The sequence below is a fragment of the Lathamus discolor genome, chromosome Z, assembly GCF_037157495.1.
Source record: "Lathamus discolor isolate bLatDis1 chromosome Z, bLatDis1.hap1, whole genome shotgun sequence".
Lineage (NCBI taxonomy): Eukaryota > Metazoa > Chordata > Aves > Psittaciformes > Psittacidae > Lathamus > Lathamus discolor.
Window position 1 is genome coordinate 12,325,150 of NC_088909.1, and position 21,886 is coordinate 12,347,035.

General features: G+C 43.2%; 1 protein-coding gene across 1 annotated transcript in view; it reads right to left on the reverse strand.

Moving 5' to 3' along the window:
* Positions 1-15,835, reverse strand: part of CHST8 (carbohydrate sulfotransferase 8) — a 176,296-nt gene extending 160,461 nt beyond the window's left edge. Inside the window, exon 1 of the mRNA XM_065662112.1 lies at positions 15,734-15,835. The gene's annotated coding sequence lies outside the window, so the exon portion shown is untranslated. The remainder of the gene's footprint in view (positions 1-15,733) is intronic.
* Positions 15,836-21,886: the final 6,051 nt, after the last annotated feature.

Below are 21,886 nucleotides of genomic sequence, written 5' to 3' on the forward strand. Positions count from 1 at the left end.
GTGTGCTTCAGGCATGAGGTAGTCCTCAGGCTTCAGGGATGGGAAATGCTGTAACCTCTTTTTCATTTTTAATGAATTTTCTTCTCTCTGCTTTAGCATTTCTAGAGCTGTATAGACAGTACAGAAGTCCTAAAAATTAATTCCAGACTGAAATATACCTCAGAAAGATTAAGAATAAGGAAAGAAAGCCAAAAATTTGCCTCTTATGTTCAGACAGATACTCAGTACCGAGCCATCCAAGGCAAGCATCTTTGCAATCCTGATACCCTTCTCGGGGGATATGCTACTCTCTGCAGGTCACCTCTGCAGAGAAGAGAAATGCTGCTATTTTGCTGGGCACACAGTGCCCCTTATAAGGCAGTGTGGAGATGAACTAAGTTGAGCTTTTTGGTAGTATCCATCACTACAGTCAAAGCATTAAATCCTTCTCCTTGTCCAGTAGTTTATTCCATAATAGGAACATAGATAGTAGTGACAGAGAAAATCACTTGGGTCATCCAGTTTATCCTTTGCTGGGAGAAATATTGTTCTTGCATTTGTTGTCTTTGCAGACAATACTTCACCCAAAATTACCACCTGACCTTAAAATCTGACAGAGAAATGGAATATTACTAAGATAAACCATGCTCAGGTGCCTGGTTTATTTTTTGCGTAGCAGCAGAGAACGAGATCAGGGTACAGCTTACAAGATGAAAAGGGGGAAAGAACTGTAAACCTTCTTCCTGCCCAAAGATAACAGCTCAGAAGAGACGCTGAGGGAAAGAACAAGAGAAAACTGAGCATTATGAGTCTGCAAACAGTACTGTCCTAAGGGGGTGGTAATCTGTGAAGATTGTTGGGAGTCACTGGAAAAGGAACAAATGCAGTAGTGGTCTCTATGGGGATGCTGAAGGACTCTCCTCCCCTAATCTAGAGGATTCTCTGGGAATGGACTAGCAGTCCTTTTCTTCACCATCTCTTTTCCCTATAGGACTCAGGAAAGAAGTCACATTACAATACTGATCTCTTTTTCTTCCTAAAGTTGTAAAGAGTATTATGTCCCACAAGGTTCTGTACAACAGTTGGAAGCCACAGTTGCCTCTTGGCATAAACCCTCTTAGACATGAATTTGCAATGTCAGTAGTGGTTTTTCAGGACTTCATGTATGCTCCCATACCATAGTTTATGAGTTAATTTCCAGCAGGTGTTTGCTTTCATAACATTCAAGGTGACTCTGGACAACACCTAGGGCAGTAAGAGGGAAGAGAAAGGCTTTGTTGTGCTTTGACTGATCCAAGGTCCAAGCTTTGAGAAACTCATCATACCACCGAGAATTGTAAACTGTTCCCCTGTCCTTCTTGAAAGGAGATTTTCATGGCCAGGCAGCCTCCGGTTCTCCAGGAATCACACAGAGCATGGATGATGGGTCTCCTTTATGCTAATCTGGCTCCTCACTCTTGCATTTAAGTCTCAGTACACCCTCCTCTTGCACGCTTTTCGCCCTTTGACTCATGTCTGTGGCCTCACTAGAGCCCCTGGACAGGCCAGATCCCTCTTTTCTTGCCTTTAGCAGTTGCACATTGTGCTGTCTTTGCCTGATTTTATTTTGTATATTTTGCAGTCAGCGTGGTGTCTGGGAGGGGATACAGGACTGGCTATGCTGAGAGTAATGTTCAGCAACAGGAGGTCAGGAGAAGCAAAACCTATTAATGGATTGGTGTCTTACCACAGACCATGTGCTCCTCAGACCCTTCCTGCCCTCCTGCACACCCTGCCCTCCACAAGGCAGCTCCTTCTGCTCCATAAGCAAAGGGCACAGCCTGTTTGCTGGGTTTCGGAGCAGAGCTTGCATTGAAGTCCCAGCCTGTGCTTCTGCTTCGACTTGCCTAAGCTAAGCCACCGCTGTCACCTGCTGAAGGGTGACAAAGACCTTCGTGTTCCTATTGCATGAAGAAGTGGGTTGGTTAATCTTTTAAATAAATTCAGAACAAGGTGACATTTTTGCCAAAGAGGGTGGAGATGGAGAAGAGGGTCTTGTTCTTGGAGACAGACAGCAAATACTGCTTTCCAAATTAATTTTGCTTATGTTTCATCACAGGATTTTACCTTTACTTTCTGAATGCTGTCAGTGCACAGGGAGGAAAGGTGTTATTTTGGTACACTGTTGTATTTAGAACAGCCACAAAAAATTAGAATCCAAATCATCTCCAGTATATCATGGGATTACATGGCAAACTTGCATAGCTGGAGACCCTCTGCACCACAGTCAGCCCTTGACAGAGGTATCACAAGCAATGTGAGTGATGAGCTCCTATTTAGGAACTAACAAATTTGTGTGGATCAGTGATTATTAAAAGGAATAGGAAAGAAAAATTTGGTGTGGTATCATCCAGGAGCTGTCAATAACTTTGTGAAAATTAAAGTCATCTTACAATGCATATTTCAAACATTTGGAATTTAACAATTACCCAAAAGACAGAAGCAGCAGCTGATTTCCAGAGTGTGTTTTGCTGTCCATTATAAACACTAACTCCATGAAAGGCATATTATAACTTCTTGCATTCTTGCTAATGCTTGGTTAGTGTTCTTTTTTTTGTTAAATGAGAGTAGCAAATAACTAAACAATTACTATAAACAAAAACCCAAAACCAACCAAATGTTTCATTTTGATACTTCTAAGCAAAGAAAAAGCTTTGTATTTATTATTTTCAATTTTGAAGATTTCTGTGATAAAAACAAAACAGTCACTTGTCTTTTGGATACACCTAAAGCAGTTCCTTCCCCCACTAATTTTGGTTCAACCACTGAACAGAAAAACTGAGTGTCTAATTCTTTCACAGGAACAAGCCTTGCATATGCTAGTTGTCCACATTGTATTGTGGCATGAAGCCTGTTATGGCTCTGCTGAAACAGAGTGAGGTAAAGTGCTAGAAAAATTGGCAGTATTGCTAAGAATAAATATTTATACAGTATGAAGATAAAAGATATTTTAGAAAGTTTGTCATGTCATTTATGCCTGCAGTCCTCATACACACTGCTACTATTAGTTATTGGAGGGCTTGTTTTATTTCAATAAACCCATGTAGAAATAAGAATTATCTATTTGAAACACAATATTATTACTACAAGTATTATTCTTTTTTCTTCATAATTTTTCAGAACTGAGACTATAATTGCAAATCCAGTACAAAGAGAGACAGTTGTTTCAAGCAATAAAGAATTAAGTAAATCCAAAGGACTGGTACAGAGTGATGGGAAAGTGTAAGGAAGAAGCTGGTTAGTTTGATAGATTATTCTGTCTTACAAGGGGCATCATTAGTGTCAAGTTCTACACAGGCATCAGAGTGACTGGGAGGTGCCCAGCAATCTAATCCTGGGCACATCCACAGAGCCACACATGCTACAGCGTAGGAAGTTTTTTTCCATCTTCCAGTACTTGACTTTGTTAGAAATCTTAATATGGCCTTATTTTAAAAAATTAGGTTCGACCTTCTCCCTTCATCTGAACCTTCCCATTGCTCTGAGGAGGATGTGATTCTTTCCCCATATAAAGGTTTCACTCCCAGTCATGGTCTCCTTTACTATGACACAAATCAACCTTTTCCCAAGGCTTTTTGCTTTTTAGATTTGTCATCTGTAGATTTGTTATAAACTTTAGAAAAAACAGCAAGCTGGAAAGAGGCTGCATGAGCAGCTCCCCTGTGCAGGAGGCTGCACCTAACTCTGGCAAAGGTGTTTGCAGCAAACAAGAATCGATCTTAGGAGTCTTCATGGTCAGTTGCCTTCTTCAGCCTTACTGCCTTCTGTTGATGACTTGGCAGCAAAATGGAGAGTTATTTGGTATATTTTCATTTGCAAAATTAAATCTGGAGAGGAGAGAGAGAATTTCATAAAGTAAACCAATATAAACAAAAATAGCTCCACTGGGTAAGAAAATACAGCTAACTGGGGGAAGTGCGTGTAAATCAATATAAATAACGGCCATGTAAAACCATGATGCTGTGTATTTCTAGTAACCAACCTTCAAAAAAAGAAGATTAAAACAAAGGAGAGCAATGATAGGTGGATTAGAGAACATAACATGTGAAGAGGCTGAGAGCTAAATTCATAGTCCACTGAAAGAGATGGCTCAGGGGGAACATGATCACAGTCTATAAATACCTTCAAGGTAACAATAGAAATGAAGGGAGGGAATTATTCACAGTCTCAGAAAATTGTAGGCCAGGGAGCAATGGCCTGAAGCTAAGAAAGAAAAAGTTTAGGTGAGATACTAGGGGGGTGGAAAGAAGCCCTGCCAAAAGAAAGCGACAGGGCAGTTTAATAGCTGAACAGGGAAGGTGCCCAGTGGAGCATAACTGCCAGGTTTATGCAACCAGTGAGGTGGCGTATCACTAGAAAAGAGAGAGCGACTTTAATCAGACACACAAGAGCCAGATCAGATTGAAAGAGTACTTCTTGGTCTCGCAGGCAATGCTCTGGGTAATGTCATAGAGCACTACATGGAACTACAAGGCAGAACTGTTCCTTTAAACTAGCTCAGCTGCTTCCTTTGTTGCTCTCTCTTAAATATTTCCTTTATCCATCATGCACCTCTCTTTCCCATCCAAATGTGGATGAATTCCATATCATCCACTCTTACTAAGCTTGGCTTTCCATCCTGCTGACAGAGGTGTCAGGAGAACTGCAGGAAGAAGCAGGTGTTATTAAGGCAAGTCCAGCCAAGAGGGCTGCTGATATGACGAATTATAGAAGAAAATCTCAAAGTCATTTAAGGATGAGGAGTTGGAGGTTTGCATGAATAATGCCAGTGTTCACATCAAAAACTCTCTGCAACACTGAAAGTTGGAAGAAACCACTGCCTCTGTTCAGAACACCTCAAACACCAACTCTGGTCTCCATTGAAAGCATGGGAGGATTTCCAGGGCTGATAGAGACTTTTTGAAGAGAAAGCTTTTCCTGGAGGAAGTGGGCGAGTAGGACCCTGTGAGTCTAGTGGTGGGTCCCCAGTGCGCAAGCCCTCCCCTTTACTTCCCTTTACCCTAGAAATGCAAGGGAATGGGGTCAGCCAGGTCTGAGACAAGCTGATATTAATTCTCTAACATGGGAAGGAAAGGTGTTTCTAACACATGCCCAGCACACTTTATGAGGTGTGCTAATTATAAATGACAGCGAGTTCACAGTCCAGAAGACACTCTGGAAGTGGGGTTCGGTTACTTGGAGAAGTGTGGTGGGAAGCAGAAAGGCTGTTGCTACCCACAGGCATAGGGCTCCCACTGTGACATGATACACGATTATCACAGAGCTAGCCGTTGGTTGGCATCTAGTCAAACTCCTGGGTACACAGCAACCAGAACCTAGGGAGGTTTACAGCACAATTACAGAGCTACTGCCAGAATAAATACTCAGTGTACAGCACAAAAAAAAAAACCTCCTCCACAGAAACCTTCCACAAACACTGCTGGTCGCCCTTTGCCTTCGAGGAACCACAGCAAAGGTACCTGCACGCACAGTGCTGCTGCCATCTAAGGTCCTTTCCATAAAGCTCACTTGTGGGCACTGCCCCTAACTTGCCAGCAAATACATGTCTTTTTGCAGGAGACCCCTCTCTCCAGTGCTTTCTTTGCAATGTAGTGCCCATGGGACATCACTGCAGGACTGCTCTGCAGCTGCCTCCAGTGCCTGCGTAACTGAGGGAAAACAAGAGCTGCAGCACGTAGTGTGAAAGCAAACGAGATGCTAAATGTGAGCCTGCTGCATCTTTAATGACAGGCCAGAAGAAGCACTGGAGTAGCAACACTGTATCTGAAACAATTTTGTACCATTTAAATAGTTTAATTTGACTTGTGTTGTAGTTACGCAGAAAAGCCTAATGAATCTGTGCTGAAGTTCTCTAGTTGAGGGTCACCACATTTTAGACTGACCCAGAGAGCTGAAGGATGTTTTGCCAGTGGTATCTTAGTGACAGCATCTTGCAGAGGGAGTTTCTTGTGTTTGTTGGTTTCTTATTTACAAAAAAACTAATTAATGTAATGATTCTCTGATGTCTACAACACAGATCATTGAAGATGCATTTCAAGGTTGATCTGCATAAATTCAGGGTTTTGACTGGGTTACAGAGAAGGCTTGTTTATGGTAAATGCCAATCACTAAAAACATCCGATGGAATACCTCAAAGACCACAAACAGTGAAAAGTTTTGCTTTCCTTTGGTTTTAAAGTTAAATCTGTAACATTTGCTGTGCTGAAAATACCTGACAATTACTGGTGAAATAAAAAATCTAAAAGACTTTTAAAATCCTGGTTTTTAAATGTCACCCTTTTTTATTTTAAAAGTATTCCCCATCCTGAGATATTTATATAGGTACCTGCAAACAAGTATTTCCAGAAGGTATGTCCTTGGAAAAACCTGGAAAGAATAAAGGAACAGAAGAGCTGTGTGGGTCTGCTGCACCTTCCTCCAAGTTGCCCTCCTTCAATACCTTTGTTAAAACAATCCACAGCTACATACATAGGCTTAAATGATCGTATTTCTGAATAGCTATTTAACTGAAGGGAACTACGCCATTCTAAAGACATATCTCTCTTACAATCTGTAATGAATGTAATCTTCAAGGGGCAATAAATTCTCTCAATTACACAATTTTTCTGTTAAAAATGTCATGTGTTACAGTCTGGGTTGTCAGCTCCTCTGGCCATGGACATGCACATTTCTCAGTAAAACAGTATCAATGTTTCTCAGGATGCTATCAGTAAGATCAGTAATAATGTTAAACTTTTTTTTTAATTGCATGTTAACATAATCTTTCAAGTTATTTTCCAATATAAATACATTGGGCACAACAGCTGTTTGGAGATCTCCAATTAGAGCTTTTTTGTGGCTGTCTCTACAGAAAATGCCTTTGGCGAACATAATTTAAACCTCTTCTGTAAATGCATTTCATGCTTTGAAGTTGGCTAATAATTTCTGTCATTTAAGAACAATGTTCCATGATTTGCTCCTATTAGTAAAAGTGAGAAAATGAGCGCTCCCCTCGGCTCCCTGCTCCCACCTGCCTTTCTGCAAGAGTGCTGGTGATCTGCTGCCATGCTCCTGCCTTGTGTCAGGTGGGAAGGGGGTGAAGACTCCAGGATGGCATCTTTACAATGATGCCATCGGCCGGGGGAACTTCACTGTTAGGTCCCAAGGTCACAGACAGAATTGGGAAGGAGAACTATAAATTACAAAGCGCTGGACTGCAGCCAAGCCCGTGGGAAGCTGCATTTAGCATATAGCTCTCTAAGCAGCAGGATGAAACCTTAACTCCCTTTCAGATAGAATTTGAATGGAATTTGTTACAAGAACACTCTGATTGAAATATCACCCACCAACTGGCTTTCCATGACAACTCGGAAAGGGGTTGCAATCGTGGGGAGATCCTCTTCCAACCAGCCCAAAATGATGATGAGGGTGGTGATGGAGCCCTATCAGATATTTATGAAAGCCAGATGAATTCCTGTGCTAGTGACATGCTGATATTATAACAGAGACCTCAAATAAACTCCTGACACTAATCTAAGCTCAAGCTTCTCCCAGTGTAAACTGTAGGTTAAACAACAAGCTGATTTTAGTATTCTCAACTGAAAACACTGCAAGAGATGTTAACAGCAATGTAGTTAGAACAATACAGTGCAGGTAAATGTGATTATTTATTATGTGTGGATACTATGTACAGACTGCCATCAGTGCTGTGGACCTTCTGTGTAAGATGCAGAATTCAAAGAGCTTTATGTGAGTTATAGGCTCCTTGGGCAGTGGTTCCCATATGTTACATGCAACTATTTTAAGAATGAAAAAGTTTCTTTAGATTTTAAATATTGGGAAAAAAAAAAAAAAAAGAAATTATCCATGTAAATTTTCTGTATCATAAACATTAAACCTCTGCCTCTGCATCTTGTTGTCACTCCATTAACTTCAAGGCCAATATTTAAAGATGTGAGATAATATTATTGTCAGTCTCAGTGGGAAAAGGGGCAGCTTGAAAGCAAATCCCTTCCCCTTGCCTGCAAAGGAAGAATACTGGCATTAAGTGCTGAGACAGCTGCCATCCTTCCATCTTGGCACTAAGTTAGGTGATGGAAAGCAGTGAAGAGATGCTGGGGAGTTTGGGGAGGGCTGTGTGAAGGCAGACAAGAGTAGTAATTCATGGGACAGCAGCTTCCCAGATGGATCATCCAGGCATAACTAAGTAGATGTGAACCATTTTGATAGTAAGTTGTAACTGATTCTCCGAAACACTGTCAGGGGGTTTTGCAATGAGGGAAGGTACTAGCAGCAAGAAACAACACTGTGATCTGTATAGCTGTAAAGCCAGAAAAGGAACAAATTATTTTCTGTAGTTGGAGAGTTGTTTTTTGGATGTGTGATACGCTTTTGCAGAAAGCTGGGGAAAAGCATCTAAGTATTTGTAAAACATCATAGAGATGGCAGGGAGGCAACTTTCCCTAGAACTGGTGGTGTGGAAATGTGTAAGTTCTGGAGTAGGAGATGCAAGGATGAAATAATAGTTGGTCATGTTCTGTTTTACACCTGATGCTGTGATAACCGCCAGGTGAGCAGGTTTCACTCACTGCCGATTAGGACAGGATTATCTCTTCTCTTACTTGAGAAAGCAGGCAAATACATTTCTGCTGCAAGAAAAGAAGGGCAGCATTCTGTAAGTAGTCCTTTCTCTGAGCCTTTGGCATCTGTAAAAATGAAGAAAATAACTGCTCTTCTGAACAGCAACACAAAGAGGAGATTCACGGCATCTCCCATGTATGTGTCTGCAAATTCATGTGTTATTGACCAGGATACCACTTTCACAATTTCTCCCTTTATTTCATAGATCTTTTCACAAATGGATTTTGTGATTCCTAAGAAATGAGATGCCCAAAGGTCCACAAAACAATCTGTGTTGTTTTGAAATGAAAGAGCAATGTAGTTTTAATTGCTTCTTATGCACAAGTCTAACTTCTGATGCACCCTTCAGATTTCTGAACATATTTTAGTAATTCGGCTCATACTGATTTATATGCTTTAAGCAGATCAAGCAGCTCATGCAAAAAAACAAAACAAACCAAAACCTGTTAAAGTATATTAAATAATTATTTACATAACATCTCCCATTAAAGAACTTAAAAGCAACAGAAAAATTAATTGTTCTTCTTTGAGCTAAGTAGTATCCCTATGTCAGGATGTAAAAATGAAGGCATAGTAAATCAAATATTCAAACATAGGTGCCTAAAGTCAATCATCTAAGTAATACATGTCACCAGCTAAATACTGCTTTGATTCTCACAACTCAGAAGAGAATCATTTTTGCATTTCAGGGTCACACTTTATGGAATGAGAAACCAACATTTCTTAAACTGCTTCTGTGCAGGTATTAAAGGGACCCAGATTTAAAACCCAGGATCTCCTGTGGCTTTGGCTCATACAAGCAACTGTTAAAAACCAAAGCAACTTTTATTTAGCTCCTAGCTATAAGTGTATGTCAGACTGCAGGCATTCAAGTTCAAAAACCACTCTGAAAGTTTATGTAACTGATCCTGCCACCTTTCCCAGCGTGAGTAATTACTCATTTACTTACATTAACTGACTTTCACGAGGTTGGTTACTGTATGAATAGGGGTTGGCAGATCAGGCCCTAGGAGATTTTATCGTGGTCGTGCTGCTCTTGGCAGTACTGCAGCAGTAGTCAGCCCCATTGCCTGCCTTCTGTCTTCATCACAGGCACAACCTCAGCCCTCCTCCGCAGCAAGGGCTTGCACCTCTGAGTGAGGCAGGCATCTTTCTGATGAAGACTGAAAGACCGTTTATGGATGCTGTGATACACATATCAAATTAAGTATTTTAAGGGAGGTGCAATAATTGTCACATCTGCATATTTAATGGACCTTGAGCTATAAACATGCCTAGTTAATATCAGTTTGACAGTGAATTGGCACAGTGCTGAGCTCCGATGCATCAAATTAGCATTGATCCGCAAAATGTTACTGAAAGGTTTCTTAAATCTGCCAAGCTGTGAAATCAATTTGGGAGAAGAGGGCCTCTCCCTCCATCCTGCCTTTTTAAAGTCTAGTTCCCTACCAGGAATCCAAAGGCATTCCTTCAGAAATGCTTTAGGAATCTTTTCAAACTTTATTTTCCTATCCTTGCTCAAGAGTGATCAATTCCTCTTAGAGTGTTTCTTTTGTGTACAATTTAAAATCCTGTCCTGCTCTGGGTCGGGAATAATGGAGCTATGGCCACACGGTGCCCAGCTGGGGTTCAGCTGGGCTCTGTGCAGATGATGCGCATTCGATATTCTGGGATGCAGGTGCTCCACCGCCTCCAGCGCATGGCTAATAACTTCCAGGTGGGATTTGAAGGAACTGGCACTGCCCCATTACATTCCTCTATGGCTTCAGTCCTGGCAAGTTCCTCAGCTTCCCTTCTCCCTGTGTGATGTTAATACAGCTGCGCTCAGTGGACCCAACTATGCTGGAACACCCTCAATAAACAGAGGGAAGCTGGCACGCTCTGCTCTCTGAAGGGTTCATGACTCTGCTGCAGTTTCAGCTCCGTCTGCCAGTGCTGGGGTTTGTTAACCTTCCTGGCAGCCTGCAGAGCCATTCTGCTCTGGGGCGTGATGCTGGGACCTGGCAGAGCCTGCCCAATGGTGTGCCTTGAACCAGGGGAGTTAGAAGGAGGCTTATGCTGCCGGAGGAGGAATCCTCTGGGGGGGCCTCATCCTGGTAGGTATTAGCTCGCTTTGCTTCCGTTTTGCTCTCTGATTTTCAAGAACTATGATAGAAGGGTGTGCATTGAAACAAAAGAATTAAGATATAATGGTGACATATTTCTCCAGAATTTTTATCCTTGTCTAAGCGGGAATACAAATGTTAGGGTGGTGTTCCAGTACCTCTTAAGAGCTTTCCTTGAAAATGCAATGTAACAGCTATTGAAATGTTTTGCCAGAAAAAGTCAGGTAACAGCACCTGTGGGAGAGGCTTGTGACTTCGGTTTTTATCCCCAAAAGAATGGAAATCAGGTGGCTTTCAGAAGAAAGCCAATGAAAGGGCTGTTTAAAGGTTGCTTACTACTAGGGATGCATGCTGTGGCGTGTTTACCATGAGGTGGCACGTGCCAGCACAGAATGGTTCCAGGAGTGGCACTGCCAGACTTGGAAGGCTGTCCCCAGCATGGCAAGGAGTGTGCTGCAAGTTACTCCCTTGTTCCAGCCTCTCTCAGCTGTCCTCCCACTTTGCTCTTCCACCAGTGGGGTGATGCTGTAAATACAGGGCCATGCCGTCTCCTGACCTCTTCTCGCAGAATGCTTTCTACCACTGAGGCCACAGCTCCAGATTTCAGTTGTGGCACTGGGAGAGGAGACTGTGCCTTCAGAACAGTGGCTCCAACTCCCATTGGACTACTGTGGTTGTGCCTCCTGGAAACATCTCATTTGTGGATGTCCCCCACTAGCCCTCATTCAACATCAGAAACAGACAGCTGAAGGTGTTGCTCCTATGGCTCAGCTGAAGCCAGGGAGAAATGTCAGCTGCTGTGTGATGACTAAGGCTCACATGCTTATTACTTCTATCAGTCAGAACTCTTAATCACTTTATGCTGTTTCATCCTATAACATGAATTCACTTCAAGCTGTGAAATTCACCATTTTTTGCCATGACTAGTTTGTGAAATCTGCCACCTTCCTTCGTGGTTCACTTTCTGCCCTAGTTAGGCATCATCTGTCTGATGAAGGAAGTCTGTGATTTGTTTCTTGCTGTTGAGCCAATGCAATTTCATTCCTCTCCTCTCTCCTCTTTGCGCTCAACTGTGATTTCATTGTCACTTTCGCCTTTTGAAGCGCCGGGGATGGTGTGGTGTGGAAGACACTTTTGCTGGGGTTTGCATGCAGCAAGTCCTGGATTTCCTCCTCTGTGTAACGTGTTAGTCAGGCTCAGTCTTGCATCAGTGGAACTCAACCTGAGGCTTTAACCCTGGCTTTGGTTAAAGCTGCTTAGGTCTATTATATTATGTTTATCATCTTACTACATTCCTTGCAGCCTGGTTGCTGCAATATTTTGGAAATCGTTTCCCACCTGCCTTGCCAGTGCCTTGTTTCACAATACATCTGTTACTCTTTATATTGAATGTTTGCTGGCATTACTAACTGCTATAAATGTACCCAGTATACCATAAAAATACACAAGCAGCTGACTGGTCTTGCCTACAAGAAATACTATTAATCTTTCATTTTTCATATGCTCTGGGTAAGATCCAGCGGGTGCTTGAGGAACATTTCATAACTGAATCCTGTCCTAAATTCCAATCTTCTCACTGATTGGTTAATGTGTAAAAATATTTTCCCCCACTCTTAATGTCTTAATTGTTCCTTGAAGATGTCAGCTCATCCATCCTTTCACCCATAATCTGCATGGTCTTGCAAACCCAGTGAGATATTATTTTAGTATTTCTGTCACTGAAATACAGTGATAAATGGTCGTCTTTTAAGATCCCTGGGAACAGTATAATGGATGTGCAGGATTGCTATTGACTTGCTTTTGCCAAGATGGAGTCCTGCCATGAAGTTCAGAAGGATCACGAGCTGCCCTGGATACTCCTCATGCTTCGAAGAGTTCTTTTGAATGGTAAAGCTTATGGGTTTGTGCTACGCAGAGTTTTATTGAGATAATGAGAGGAGATCAAAGGAAACCTTCCATCCTAGCTGTACTCCACTGTAGCTTCCCTTTCCATCTCTCTCTTCCTGTATTCTAAGTTTTTTTTGGTTTTTTTTGGTTGTTTTTTTTTTAAACCAGTTTCACAGAATGGTTTAGGTTGGGAGGGAACTTGAGGTCATAGTATCATAGAAAATTAGGGTTGGAAAGGACCTTATCTGGTTAACAAGGTTGACTCAGTCTAACTTAATCATCACCTCCCTATCTGAAATGCAATCATGTAAATAAGATCAGCAGCACCGTTTCTATTAACAGATAGATAAATGACAAATATCTGAGAAACTCTGGCTGTCATTAACCTTTCCTCAGAAACCTGGAGGAAAAGGAGGTTCAGGAACGTCCCAAACACATATTCATTAATTTGTCCAGCTATCAGAAAACCTATGGGTCTGATCCTGCTTCTGCTCCTATGGTTGATAAAGATTTCCTTGAATGACTCAGAGCAGGATTATACCTGGTACTTTGCACCCTGTGCTTTTCTCTGTATCCACTGCATTCAGCTCGGGAACCTTGCAGCCAGACTAGCCCAAGCTATTTACTTACCACCACTGCGGACTAATCAGATGGCAGTAAAAGCTTTTACTGTGCCATTTTGTTTGTGATCAGCAGAAACATAAAAAGCATGTTAGAAAATTGATTTTTGGCATTAATTGTGAGGAAAGAGCATTATATTGAGCACAGATAGGGTGGTGGGGTTTTTTTTCAGGCAGAAAAATTCTATTTTAGTATTTTAAAAGCGATTCTGGAAGATGCTGAGGTAAGCCCAACGGACGTACTTTTCAAATACCATAAGGCAAAGAGTACTTACTGAATCTCCTTAGTCTTATTAGCTTACATAAACATAAAAATTTGAATAATGTTTAAAAAGCTAAATTCTCCAGATAATCCATAATCAGTAAATGTTCATTACTGAGATGTAGCAAATATGCATAAGATTTCCCTGGTGATATTTTGATTACACGATTTAAAAAGCACAGAAAACTCTCCTCCATGTGGGGCCAAGCAGAAACTTCTGCAGGCTCCAAAGGTCACTCAGCCACAGCTTGGACCTTCCTGGTCCCTTTCATGATGAGCAGGAGAAAATCAGAATTCACTGTCTCATTTTACAGCTCTGGTGATTTATAAATAAATCATCCCCACATGATGATTGATGTCTCCATATAAATAATTAAGTCTTGACCTTATGTTATGACACCTGCTAAATTTTTTGGCACTTGAAAGCAGCGCCCAGGAGGGATCCTTGACGCTGGATAAATAAAGGTGGAGCTAGATCTGAGGGATAGCCAGGTTTTTGTTTACCCTCATTTGGTTCTGTTTGATTCCATCAGCTAATTGATGATGATGATTATTAATCTCCGCTGCTGTCTTCTCTATGGATTTAATTCCTGCCTGTGATTGCTGTTGGAAAGTTTGCTCCATTAGAAGCAGACTTTGATTAGATTTCCAGTAGCCCCGGTTTCCCAGAGCTCCCCCAAATCACTGTGTGACCTAACCAGGGCACTTTGCACCTCTTTCTCTTTGTGATTTACTTCACTCGGTGGCAGAGCCTGGGTGACACTGTCATTCTGCTCAACCAGGGTAGGTAGCAGGTGTCAGCAAAAGTTTAATTTGGAAGCTCATGAATTCAAAAGAAGAGCTTAACGGTTATCCCCAACACAGAGAGCTGCTGTGGCCTGCTCCTGGAAAAGAGAAAATCCCGAGGACATGAAAGGAATTGATGAGACGCCAGGCATCTAACAAAAGGAAATCTTCCCTGGATAAGCTGGGGGTAGCTTTCTCATCAGATGGTGACCATCTTTAATAAACAAAATGGATTTAGCGACTATATTTCTGATTTTCACTTCTGAGGCCATCTGGGTTTACCATTTACCCCCCCTCACCGGTACTGTATATACAGCCTATTCTCTGAAGAGCTGCAACTTTTAAATCTTGCAATAAAATATGAGCATTTCAGGGTAAGCAGGGTAACATAAAAAAATGAGCATCTCTGGGTGTTTTAAGCGTGTTAATCTGCCCACGACACAAGTCAGCTGCAGCCAGAAAGCAACATTAGAATACGCTTACAATAAGGGGCTTTCCTACCCACCCCCCCCACCCCCCCCACCCCCAAAAGGCTTAAAAAACCAACCACACAGCTACAACGGGGCACCACCTTGTTCCCAGCCAACTCCGAGAACCCCAGATGCCAGCGTGGTGCCTGGGCTGTCTGGTTGCCCAGCAGTATCATACTGGTACTAACACACTAATGCAAAATTATTCTTTGCTGTATGCTTGCCGTGTTTTGAATGTGTATGCTGTTAAGGGTAAGGTGGCATTTTGCAAGGTCTGAGTTGTCAGTGTCACTGGGCAGGGGAACGTGTGACTTGGTGAGAGGTGCATTTAGAAGGGAATGTGGTAGAACAGCACCTAAAACAAACCCTGTTTCCCCGCTACTGGAGATCAACTCCTGTAATAAGAAAGTGCCTTAACACCCGCCCCTGCTTGCGCACAGATTGAACTCGGGTCAACTGGATTTCCAGCCTAGGGAGATGCCGGCATTCACTAACTAGTTTGCTTTGGATCCCATTCTTTTCCTTACAGGCACTCAAGCCAGCCCCGTATCCCCGGCTCCATCCCTCACCTGAAGTTGGGCTCCCGGTGCCGGCGCCTCTCGGAGCCCCCTGCCCGAGCGAGGGAATCGGACCGGGAAGGGAGGACGCGCCGCAGCCCCAAAGCAGCTCGCACCGAGCCCAGCCCCGGGCGCGGCACCTGCCCCGCAACCCCAGCAATTACCGGCGCTGTTAATTGCGGCGCCGCCCGCTCGCTCCGACGCTGCGGGCTGGGAGGGCAGCCTCGAGATGAGGGGGTCGCGCCGCTGGGGTAAGGGGGAGAACGCGGGACAAGGGATGCCCCGCCTCAAGTTTGGGCACTTTCGCGAAGTGCAGCGGGGAAAAGTTGGGGAGCAGCCGGGGGATGCGGGGGAACGGGGGTGCCGGGGCGGCACAGCCCTGCCCGGGGAGGGGGAACTCGCCACTGACCTGTGTCGCGGCCGTGCTGTCTCCCCGCACTCAGCGCATCCTCCGCGCCGCGCCCGCCTGCCGCCGCTCTGCGCGACGCAACCACGGCTCCGCGCCGACGATCCTCGGCGGGGAGGAGAGAGCGAAGCGGGACAGCCCGCCCGGAGACGGGAGGCCGCCGCCCCCCTCCCCGCCTCCCAACTCCCCCCCCCCCCCCCCCCCCCCGCTGCAGCCTCGCCCCGGCCCCACTCCGCTCCGCTCGGCTCAGCGCGGTCCCCGCCCGCTGCGCACCTCCGGGAGCGGTGCGGAGGCCTCCGGCGGCGAGCGCTGCGCGGCCCGGCCCTGCTGCGCCCTCGGCACATCGTCCCTCGCCGCGGCCCGGGGACAGCGCGGGCGGTGCCGGTGCCGCCGCCTTGCCGGGGTGCCGCTCGCTTCTCAAGTTTGACACGTTTTGGCGGCGCCGGCCGCCTTGAAGGCTGCTGAATTATGCATTGTCTGAAGGGCAAATTACCGCCGTGCGGAGCAGGGGGCTGCGAGTGGAGCCCGTGTGTGCGCACAGGCGCGCAGACGGCTCCTTGCCGGGAAGCTGCATCAGGAGCGGGTGCCTGGGCGTCTCTGACCCAAATAGTGCGACCCTCGAACGCGAAGTTGCGGGGGAAGGAGGAAAGGTCCCGGCAAGGCGCCGGGAAAGCTTCTGCGTCCTTGAGCGGGCGTTTCCTGGGAGGAAAGGGGCAGGGAGGCACTTCCCGTATCCCCGGTGTGGATGCAAGCATCCTTCTGGGCATGCCCTTCTCCGGTCTGCAATTTAACAATACCGTGGGAAATATGTGCATTTTGAATCTAGTTGGGAAGATCGGTGGCCCACACTGACTCCAAAAAAGAAGGTTGTTGTGAACACAAACCGCATAGGCAGAAATGGAATAAGTCATTGGAAGAGAATTGAAGTGATGGTGCTCCAGAACAATAAATTGTGTGCTGTGGTCAGGCCATGGTGGAGACTGAGGTTCTTTGGCTGGAGCTGGGGTGTGGACTGTGGATTAACTGCACAGGAGGTACCTCTTGCACTCTCTGTTGGCTATTTTCCACTCTAAAATACCGAAGGGCTTTTCTCCCGCAGCGCAATGAGCAGTCTAGTAAGAGTAAAACCAGGGTATGGCTATAATTCCCAGAATGGCCTCTCCGGCACACCTGGTTGTTGCTTGGTGTAAAATGAAGTGGCCACTGGATGAAATCAAGAAACACTAGAGTTAGATGAAATGAAATAGTATTCCCATGGCCTGTCGGTCAAGGAGGCGCATAGTGCTCTGCGCCCACTCGTCAGCTCCTGGAGCAGCGGGTCCCAGAGGCTGCCCTTCGTACTGGGGGATCATGGAGCTGAGCTTTAGCAGCAGGACTCACCAGCAGAAAAAGCCACTGTGTTACACTGATGTCCCTGACACCCATCCTTAACAGGACGTTGTGCACATACAGTGTTAAATGCATGTCAAGATGGATCCTACCTACAAGCCTCTGAATAGTTCCAGGTGTGTTTTATAAATAAACTGTGACATTTATCCTTTGACTAGATTAACAGAAATACATTACACTTAGTCTGCTCCCTAGCAATCAATTGTTCCCACTAAGTAGGTGTTATTTATTAAAGTATTGATTAGGGACCCAATTCGGTAGTCTTTAAGCAAGACAGGTCTTTGCTGATGAATGGAATGTTTGATTGAGAGTTTTGAGATCAGACTTTATGTAATTCTGTTGTCATAGGAAGGAAAAGTGCACACCATACAGCTTTCCAGGGGGAGATGCATTTGTGCCACTTGGAGTTCAAAGGAAGAATAACACATGCTCCTTACGTGAAAACTGCAATCATCGCTTGAGCGTCTTCTGTCATATTCTTTCTGATGCAGGGTGCATATGCTTTAACAGCACAAATAAATAGTCTAACTGGGGAAAGTGCATCGAGTTACAGATTTTAAATGTCAAACATTCCTAGATGTCTGTTGCTATGGCAGGTGACCAAGGATAATACTGTCCTCTGAGGGCTGGCTCCTGTTCATATAGCATAAGGAAACTTGCACCTGCTACATGCGTGGTGCTCTCTTTTGTGAACAAGTGAACAGAGCTGGCTCTGTATCCTTTATTCAGGTTGGGTTATGAAAATTGCTTTAAATGAATGACCTTGAAAACAAAACGCCAAGAAGAGCCCTGGCAGGACTCACTGTTATGTTTTTCTTCAATTTTTGTCTCCATCACTTGCAAAGCATTCTTGGAAATTTGATAAATAAAGTATTCAAAACAAGGATTTCTGGGATTTATTTTTGTATTTGAGAGGATTGATTTTTATCTGTTCCCCACTCTGTCTCCAATAGAACAGAAGGCAACGTGAATCCCTTTTGTTTACTTCTTTGTTTCTGCTGCTGACTGCCTAATAAATTGAGCAGTTATATGTATGGCTCTGGCTGCAGGCTGGTGCTAGTTAGTGGCTATTAGGAAGTTAAGAGGAGGAGCAACAATCAAAAAGCCTTGGTTTTGAGATAGTAGAATGAAATAAAAGGACAGAATGGAAAAAAAATTAATAATTACATAAGAAAATATACCTGGTAAATATCTATGCTATAACTGTAAAAGATTTTCATACAGGTGCTCATGTGAAATGAGATTTCTTATTATTCTGATATTAAAACATATTAAAACGAATGTAATATTTACTGAAGGGGATCTTTTGCATTAGTTGTACAGACTCGTACACTCAGGGTGTAAGGAAACGTCCCAGCATAGAATCTAGTATTGTCATTGTGATCTAGTGATACTAGCACCGTGCTTATAATCAGGATTTCTGGTTATCATATGTCACAAATTGTCACTTAGAATCCTGTTTATAATCTCACTTCTTTTAAAATGGAAAGGAATTGTTTACCTTTGTTTTGTCAAAAGTAAATGCAATTTACAAAACGCATTGTGAAAGGCTGGAAAACATTTGGGGGGTGAAATTAACTATAAATTTGGTTTTGGTGCTTAGACACATGTAGCATATCTCTGGTGGAAAAGACTGAAAATTATTTATCTTGGTGATTTAGAGCCTGGTACTTATAGCAATACTATCTGAATGCTTTTAAAAAATATTATTTCCCCCATTCTGACAATTATGTTAAAAGAAAAAAAAATTCTTTTTATTATTAAGTATTACAGGAAAGTTCATCTTATATTGAGTCTTTATTCATCTCTCAGAAAATATCACAGGGAAAAACGAAGAGAACATATGGTGTCTTCTATCAGTCAGTCATCATTACTGCTTCTTCACACTATGTCATCACCCCACAAATAGCAAATGAGTGTGAATTTCTGCCTGCTGAAAGAGAAAAGAGGAAACTGGTTAGTGCAGCCAAGTAAGAAAAAAAAAAAAGAAAAGAAAGAAAATTAATAAATATTACAATAGCATCAACTGGGAGGATATATAAAATATTAAAGACAATGAGAATGAAGAGGGAAACCCCCCTAAACTGTCAAACAATAGTATCAAACCTGCAAATGTTGAGCTGGAGCAGAACTCATGAATTTCTCTTGATTTGATAGCCAAGCTTGAAATATTGATGGGACACAGTCTCTCTTGCCCATTCTTTATGAATGATTCTGTGCTATTTGAGGTGTTCAAACAGACAGTACTCAAATAAGAACTGCGGGGAATGTAATGTAATAGTTTGTCTCTGGGGCATCCATAAAATCCTGAATTTCCTTTTTAAGCAGACATCTAGGAAAAATATAATTTTATTTAATTCCCTGATGTTCCTATTACACTTCTAGTCTAAAGGTTGCCATTCAAATCCTTATCTGCAAAGCCTCTCTGCCATTCTTAAAGTCTCTTGCAAAGAAATACATGACAAAGCAGCCTTGGAAATAGCTGCCATAGGAACTTAATAAACCTCAACACTGGAAACATCCATCCCAGCTTTGGAAGGGATATTTCAAAATCAACCTCCTACAGAAGCAGCAAAAGCAGTGGAGGGCTTTGGGGGAGGGAAATGTATATATATGTGTGTATATATGTATTTATCTGCAACCTGGCAGATTTCCTCAGATCAGACAAATCCTCAGGCCAGAAAAACCTAAGTGTTCATTTTTTTTCTTCCACCTTCCTCCCCTTCCCCCCAGTGTTGTTGAAACACCACAGAGATCCAAAGGCAGACCCTGTGAATAAAGTTCCCTGAGTGGTACATCCGGAATAGTGCAACAAAGCAGCAAATTAAGAGCCTGATATGAAAGTCTAAAGCGAATGTAGGCCAGATTGCCTCCCATATCTCTAATCCTTCATTCCCTTTGGATCCTTCCCTGGAAAAGCAGTTCATAATGGCATGCTAATGCACCTGGAATTGAGCCCCATATGTAAACCCATTGGGAAGCAAGCTCATTTGCAAGCTCCTTTCATTTTGATGCCCAGCTGAAATAGGTGCATCCCAGATGATCAGTGAAACTATGGTAAACAACTATGTGGAACTACATAGACACTTGGGCTAGAGTTCAATTTCTTCTATGAGCAGTCCCAGGATCTGATATTATTTTACCGATGCTGCTTTGGGGTACCTATGCCTAACTGGAAATAGGGCTTTCCTCTAAAGATCATTACTTGAGAATTGCTTATGTTGCAGACAGCCAGTAAGGGTGAGCTTGGCAGGCTGAGGAATGGAACAGTGTCAGCTAGGGTCACGGAATGGGGATAAGAGCAGTGGTAGGTAATGCTAGGGATAAAAGAAAGCAGAATAAAAGTGAATTTTGTGGAAGTTTACGAAAAATAAGAAAATATGAAATAATTCCATACACTCTGCTCCTGGAGCAATGCTTCTGCATGGGTAGTATTTGAAAAGTAGGAGTGGCAAGGTTTCTACAGAGAGGAAGTATCTATCAGACTGAAGAATATCAATGGGACAATTTGTTGGGTACACAAAGCATTCTTTGGGAACAAAATGAAAATCTCTGGAAAAATTATAGAAACCTCAAAAGACAGAATTGGAAGAGCTGTATTAGATCATACAGTTCATCCTTTAGTAGCAGCAGCAAATTGTCCCCTAGAGACAGAGGACATCAGTTATTTCATAAAATATAGCCAAAAGGCCCAGAAGGAACAATATGATTTTGACAGGGAAGCCTGAGAAGCATGTGATTTAGTCTAAGTGAGAACAGCCAGACCTACCAGACTCAGAATCCAAAAACTGCCTTTTTACTCTTTGGAAACTCCATCAATAACCTGGAGTAACCGGGAGCTTTTGTCTTCATTACACTGGGAAGGTGCTGAAAGGGATTCTTTCCGCAGGACGTACAAAGATGCATACTGAGGTACCCCCCCACGACAGAACATAAGGTCACAGGTGTTTGGAATATTTTACTGCTTCTATTTTCTCCTTCCTAGAAGAATGGTGGTTGAGATGGAGCAATTGCTGATGGCACTCTGAAGGACTGAACCTGGTTCTGTTGGTTCTGTTGGATAATGTCACTCTCTAAGACATAATTTATGGTGAGTGAAACCATGCAGTGTTCTAACTTTGGGTCTCCACTCCATCCAGTTTTGGCATTTGGGGCTTGGGGCTCTTTAAAAATTACTTGGGTCTCCTGGATGGATTAACTTTGTCATTTCAAGAGATAGTAAACCTCAGGGAGAGAATTTGTATGCATCTCATATGCAGCTCTTTATTGTTCATGTTTGGGCTAGAAATGGAACTCTGATCTATCAGTATAGTGATGGACTTTGCAGTGCAGTGGTTGGGATGACCCTGAGCATGTTTTTCCAAGGGGGTGAGTGGAATGAATCATACTGGAAAGATTAATTGGAGAGAATTAATTGAAGCGTAATGCTGGGCAGCAAAAGGGATCCTAAAGGGATCGCTCCATCACTGAGGAAATGTGTCACAGCTCTTTCATAGGTAACATAAACAAGGTTCTTTTTAGGCTGCCAGGAACAGGGGCAGATTTCCTGGCACTTACATTCATTCTTCTTGATTTTATATGTTTTCTAAGTTGGTGGTGTGACTCAGCAGAGAGGGAACACAGTGCAGGCATGTAAGGCTGTTTCTGAAGAACTATTCTGAGGACCAACCAAACCAAAATAACTACAGAGTGTAATATATAATACTCTTCCTAGCCTCACATTAAGCCTGGCTTCTGCTCCCTTACCATGGACCTTCTCTCTCTTCA